Source organism: Trachurus japonicus, chromosome 5 (genome assembly GCF_045865225.1).
Source record: "Trachurus japonicus isolate A0001 chromosome 5, Traja_1.0".
Taxonomy (NCBI): domain Eukaryota; kingdom Metazoa; phylum Chordata; class Actinopteri; order Carangiformes; family Carangidae; genus Trachurus; species Trachurus japonicus.
The window spans coordinates 8,875,509-8,882,909 of record NC_140911.1 but is presented as its reverse complement, the minus strand read 5'-3'; positions in this window follow the sequence as shown (position 1 = coordinate 8,882,909).

The following is a 7,401-nucleotide window of genomic DNA, read 5'->3' as shown; positions in this document are numbered from 1 at the left end:
GACATAACGTTACTGTGTCCTGCCTGTTCTCTAGAAAATAGCCTATTTATTACACATACTATGAAAAAGCGTCACGCCGAGGTTGCCACAGACTTCTACAGTCTCTCTAAGGTAAACCACCACAGCTAGCATTTCTACATATTAGCCTACTATATTAGAGGGCAGATGTGTGAGTGTCATTTTATTGTATAACACAGCGATGCTTTGCCACATGTTTCTTTGCAGGGAAAAGTTTCCCCTGTTTTACTCACATTGGGGCCAAAAAAGGATTTTGACCTTGTTTAGTGATGGTCACATATAAATGTAAATTTGCAAATCTACTTTTGTAAACCAGTAAAATAAATCTGCAGGTGAAATTCAAGTATATGTGCTTGTGTGGTGAAGGTTTGTGTTTGACAAAAGAAGGTTTGCAGAATGTGTTGAATTACAAGTCCAGATTTTAACCCTGAGTCTTTGGGAGATCGGAGATTTCATTCACAGTCTGTCTCTCTTTTTTCAAAAATAAATATCTTTTCTTCACAAACAGAACCGAAGTTGCCACAGGTTTACAAAATGTTGATTTAGAACCATAACATCTGGAATTATTTATTAACTTCCCATTATGAACTCAAAATCTCCTAATTTCATCCTGGTACCTTTGAACTTCTCTTTGCCTCTCTAGCTGTAATTTATTAGGATGCTTCTTAAAAACCTCAGAGATTCGAAGGAAGAGGAGAGAGATTTGAAACATTTACTCACACGGGGTGCCATGGTAACCATTTGGTTATAATTTAATGTCTCTTTGTTGTGCAGCTGCTGAATAGAAAGAGGCACTTGCCGCTGAAAGGCTGTTCATAGCACCGCTGGATGAATTCTAATAATCTGTCGTCTCTTTTTCTCTGTTCTTTATCCAGAGCGCCTCAACCCCCCACGCACTCCGCTCTCCCTCGTTCATTCAGCTTTGTAAAAAAAAAAAAAGGGTCAAAGAGCAGTCTCATGAAAGGGTCATTTGTGAGTCTCAATGGGGGAGTAGGTTTGCTCCTTCCCTTAATGGGGCTCGCCTCAACAGAAGCGATCCGGAGGAACCATGGAAAGTGTTTTATTCCTAAATTGAGCGACATGAAAGGGGAACCATAAAATCAAGGAACTTTGTTTCCTGTTGGTGGGTGGCGCCTGCAGAGGTGATTGAATGGACTTTGCCGCCACAAGAGTGCGCTAAGAGGCACTTCAGAGCAGAGAAAAGACGTGTGTTCAATCACTTATGGAAATAAAAGAAAACTGAACAACAGGAAGGACAGCTCTTACACTGTTGGGTGCTGGAAATATTTGCCACAAAGTGAGAAAATACTGGTTAATTCTATCACACACCTGTCACACTGAGACGTTGTGTGAGACGAGGAACCAGCTTTCACATTGCCGTACGAGGACCCGTGATCGTAGCAATCAGCACAGTGATAAAGTTTCTTTACTTATATCGTTACCACAAAGTCATTTACTCATTTACAAGAATACACATGCACACACAAACACAAACACATCCACGACGCACCCCAACAGTACCTCAGGCAACAATAATCAATTAGAATATCCTGGCAAAGGCTGGCTGCACCATGTAAATGATTTGATACAAATGAGCTTTTCCTAATTAAACGGTCTAATTTGCTAAAAGGGGTGTGAGAGGGAGGTTGGCGCTGGAGCCAGCTGAAATGCGCCGCTACAACAAAACGCCCCAGGTGCTGTTGAAGATGATAAATGTGAGTAAAGCTGTGTGTTTTTGAAATGAGCTGTTACGGAGAACATGATGTGGGCATTTTGTGTTTTATAGGAGTGATTTATTTCCTGCAAACTCTTATTGTTCGGCTGAAAGAGATGTTTTCATTATTCTGTGCAAAACTAGACGCGGACGGTTCAAACAGTGTTTGCGTTCGAGGTCAGTGAGAGGTGCTGCGGTTCGTCCTCGGAAAAACATGAAGACACTCAATTCCAGATGATTTGCTTTCAAAAAGCACAGTTTCATATATTTTTCTGCAGGTGTTAAAGACAGAGCAGGTGTACTTCGTTGTTTAAAAACAGAAATGTTCTTTGACTTTTAGCTATGCCGTAGTCTACTGTGCTCCTCTGCCTGGTGAATTCCTTGTTTTTCTACCAAACTTTTTCCATCTTGTGGGGAAAAAAAGGTGAAGGCAACTTTTCATCGAACTACTTAACTTGCTGCTTCAGTCTCGCTGGCCAGAACATGAATGAAAAAACAACTTAAAGTTACGTAACAGCAAATCCTCAGCCTGATCTCAAACATATTGAATCTCTATTCTCCACTCCTTCCTCCCAATCTATTAAACCCTAAAACCAGCTCTGTAGTTTCTATGAGTTGTAGTGATTGGTGTTTGCTAATGATCCCACAATAAAGGTGAGGAACATTTTGTTAAAAGATGCCGTGAAGTCAGCTGGTTAATGTTAAGTTTACACAACAACAACAACTTCCAACGTTACCATTAACCCACTGTAATGTACAATATCTCATGTTCTGACAGATTAGTAGCTGCTATTAGCAATTAGCTCCCATTTTCACACATTTAAAATGCACAGTGCCGTCTTGTGCAATTTCCCTTAAGAGGTTTTGTGTGTGCTTTCACAAATTGTGCAGCGGCGGCGGCAACCCATAGTTCAGGAAGCTTTTTGCAAAACCAGAAAATATTGCAACAACAATAATAGAGTAAGACAGAAATGGAAGGAAAGTATTAAGATCTTTTCCAATGAGAATTAAGACTAAGGAGGATGTAAATATTACATCAGGAAACAGACGGAGCTGAGTTTAATGCCGGGGTGTAAAGTGGACACTGGTCTCTTGAATGTAATCAGTGTTGTGTGAGTGAGCTTTTAGCAGCACGTACATTTTAGCATATCAATCAGCAGAGGATGCACAGAAGCAATGGAGCAAAAGCTATACTGTGAGAGGGAGAGAGGGAGAGAGAGATGATAGAAAGAGGTATATTAGTACAACTAATGAGGACTAGTCATAGCATCAGGGGTGTGAGGGTGTGGGGCTGCCAGGTGATGTGATGGAGAAGGGCCTAGAGGGCACCGCTAGACATTTTAATAATAAAGAGATCCCTGCTGAGAGTGTGTGTGTGTCTATGTGTATATGTGTGTGTAGAGTTTGGAATAAATGCTAATTTAAAGAGCTCCTGTCTAAACCAGCCTTAATATCCTTGGTATGATTCTTCCTCCTTCTTCTCCTCCATCTCTCCAACACCCCTCCTTCGTTCAGCATCTCTTCTGTCTCCTCCTAGACCAGAGGATGGACTGAAATGAAAGAGAGAAGGTTCGAAGAGTTCAAGAGAGATACATATACACATGGGGGGGCATAGACATCTTTTGAGGATAATGCAGGTGCCCTTTGTGCATGTGTGTGTTTGTGTGTGGAAGAGAAAACAATGCACTATCAGCATGTGTGACCAAAATAGTGTGCCACAGTGTTTCACCTTCAGAGCAACAAATAACACCAATGACATAATTACAGGATTGCTGTCTCATTATCTGTTAATTTCTTGCCTCCATCTCTTATTAATCACTGTCTGTCTCACACTGGCACCTTTATTTTGGTGTGTTGTTTTCTCAGATGAAGGGGCTGATTAACATTCAAACACATGGCCACTTAAGAGAGAAGAGGAGAAATTCATATGCATTACCTCAGCTGCAGCTCCACGAGCGTTTGTTTGCTAATTGTGAATTAACATCCCCTTCTTCCTAATGTTGGGACCTTGACAGTCTGAACCTCCAGAGAATGACGAGTGACATCAATAATTAAGTTCACTCAGCTTGGTTTCTGCGCCATGATACGTAAACAAACGCCCCCCTCCTCCACAACAACATCCCGCAATCCCTCATTCACAACATGTGTGTTCTTATGGGCGGCATTGACCTTCACTGTGGTGATCAGTAACCATTGAGTGTTAAAGAAACTTTTTGTTAGCTTTGTAGCTTCATTAATCTAAAGGGATAGTTCAACATTTTGGCAAATTGACCCATTGCCATAATCCCTAGGAGTAGGTTCATTACATGTAATTGTCGTTGCAAGCTAGTTTTAGAACGGCGGAGCAGAGCCGTGAGCTGCTCAGAGCTACGCTACGGAGGCTCATGGGATTTCTTGGTTTCCCTCATCAAACTCATCAAATACACAATCCAACAACTCCAAAACGCTCTGGTGGACAAGTTGTGACCTGCACATTCACCACGCCATGAGATAATAACAGAACGTTACGAGACAGAGTTGTTTTCGAGGCAAATTCATGCAAAACCGCTGATGTGCGTTCCCATGGGGCAGTTTTCCGGCAAGCAGTCTCTGCATTTGTCTCGAAAACAACTCTGTCTGGTAACGTTCTGTTATTATCTCATAGCGTGGTGAATGTGCAGGTCACGACTTGTCCACCAGAGCGTTTTGGAGTTGTTGGATTGTGTATTTGATGAGTTTGATGAGGGAAACCAAGAAATCCCATTAGCCTCCGTAGCGTAGCTCTGAGCAGCTTGCGGCTCTGCTCCGCCGTTCTAAAAATAGCTTGCACCGACAATTAAAAGGTAACGAACCTACTGCTATGACTATAGGGATTATGGCAATGAGCCAATTTGCCAAAATGTTGAACTATCCCTTTAAATATCAGTGACATTAACTGTTCACTATTGTGTTATCTTGAAATCTCATATTGTGAGACTTTTACTTTTATAGTACTCTATATTGATGTAACACCATGAGTGCTATTTTCTTCTTCTCCTTCTTTTTACATTATGTCTTTTATTTTATTATTTCTCACTGCGTTGTTGGAGGCTATTTACACTTTCTACCCTTCCAAGCTGTTGCTCTGCCAACATCCTGATTTTATAACAGTGATATCATCTATAAATAGCCAAAGAGCTACTTGTGAAAAGTAAGAAAGTAAGGTAAAGCCTAACTCTGTCCTTCCAGGGAAATACTGATGCATTTCTTCCACAGAGAACAGGTAAGGTCTGTCTAAAGTCTTCAGGTGCTATTTTGGGGGGAGGGGGTCATTAAATGAGTCTGAAAAATTGGTCAAACAAGCAACAAAGGTTGGCAATAGCAAAGTTGGCAAAAAACACTTGTTTGCAACAACTCAGTTGGAAATAGTACACATGGTAACAGATGGGATTCATCTGACCAGTGGTGAAAACTCATCATTCAGTCACTGAGCAACAAGTTTTCTATACTTTTCATAAATGAAAGGTTGAATTCAGAGTTGAATTCAACACACTCATTTAATCTGGTTGACCAGCAGCTTTATAGCATCTTGCTGTACACAGTCTCTTAAACAGCACAAAAGGAGAAATACAAGCTCATAAAGGACAAGTCCAGTAGTACGTTGTCAAAACCCAGAGCCCGGGATCATCTCTGTTTCCACCACCTTTAAAAATCTACTTTTTCCCTGCACTCCTCGCTCCTTCGCTTGCAGCCGACATCACACCAGCCACTTGTCTCACATTCTCAGCCTGACATGCTTTAAAAGCCCGTCACCCGCTCTACACAATCAGGTCAGTCGTCAGAAGTCAGAGTGGCAGGATGAGGCCCTGAGAGGTGTGTGCACCTTCCTTGGCTCCACTCATCCTCCCCCATCATCCCTCCCTGGCTTGGTTCACCCCAGAGGTGCACTGAATGATGGGTAATGCGGTGTATTTATGACAGATCTGGGTTGACTTCTCCCCGTCACCTCCCCGTGTCTCCTCCTGCAGAGGAGCAGCGAGCCGCCTCCTTAAGCTTAACAGGCACCAAAAATGTACACGTTTGTCCTCTGACTTGAAGACATAGTTAGACGAAGACATGATGCAGCCGCTGCATACAGACACGCTGGCTCTTCTGCCTGATCTCTTTGCCTGTGTGTGTGTCTTTCTCTCTCTCACTCACTCACTCACTCACACACACACAGAGACACCTGACTCTCCCACCTCTCTCTTTATATCCTCTAACATCACACTTTCAAATACTCTCCCCATCTCCCTCAGTATCAATAAATCATTCGTGGGCAGCTCCGGCAGACTAAATCAGCCACTGTGTAAACATGGCTGCTAATCCATCGGCAGCCAGCCGAACTCCCACTCCCTTATATCCTCCTCTTCACTTTATCTAGCAGCATCCACCAGGGATCTTCTGATCAGTCAAGCTGGGAGGAGAGCAGCCTTTCTCTCTCTATGTGTTTTCACTGTCTGCTGTCTCCAATAACCTGCTACACACAGAGAAGACATGTGAGACACACAGGCACAGAGGACGACGCGAGAACAAGATGGATGCGCGGCTTGAAGAAAGATTATTTTACACATATGAGTGATGTCTGTCGAACCCTGGAGGAGTTTGAATTTTGGGAACAGAGGAGGACACCTATGCTGCACAGCAGGGTGCCACAGTGAGCACAGCTTCAGGGCCCAGTCGCACCAGAAAAGGCTGCTGCAGAGTATCTAATTACATTTACTTGAGTACAGTGTATTCTGAGGGACTTGACGTTTTACTCTGTCACCAGGGCCGTTGTATAGGGGAGAAAGGTGATGATAATTCTCGGGGCCTAGCGCCCAGTAGAGCCCACAAAAAACCCCAGTAGTTTAATCTTTGTGTGACTGAATTAGTCTGCATAAGACCTTGACTAATAATACTGCATCAAAACAAAGTAGGCTAAATAAAAAATGATAATACATATGTAGTCTAAGAAAAAAAGTGGAAAAGTCAGGGGCCCACTTTAGTATTCTTTCAGGGGGCCCAGAATTCCTAGCAACGGCCCTGTCAGTCACACGTACGACAGTGCAACTTCCTGTGTAGAGAACTGTTTTAGACTGGCAAAGAGGATTTTTATCACTTTATGTGGGTGTGAAACTATTAAATTTATTAGTGCATTACATGGTATCAGAACAGTACATGTGTATTTTCATGCAGTACTGAAGGCAATTCTGATACTTGTATTGGAATTGGAACAATTTTCATTCATGTTCGTTATATTGTATCATTAATGCTTAAATTTTGCTTTTTTTAATCAAGTAGAACTGTGTGTTTGATCTATTTCCCACTACCAAACTAGTGACAGACACAGTATGTTTCAAACACACAGGAAAGATCAAATGATTCCTGGTTCCCGATTCTCCATCCCAAGACTGCAACACTTTCCCTCCAGGGTTTCCAGAGGCATGTATTGATTTTCAGGGCTTAACCAGGCCCACCGGACGACACACAAAGAGACCAACAGGACAACCAGTTCAAAATGGATGATCCCACAGAAACTGAGCTAACAAGACACCAAGGATTTAGCTTAGCTATACAATTTGTGCCGTGCCCACGAACACATACTTATGCAGACTGAGCCTATAATGTCATGGTGAATCAAACCTATTAAACTGTATTAGTCGCAGTGCGGAGAGGACAATGGAAAAGAG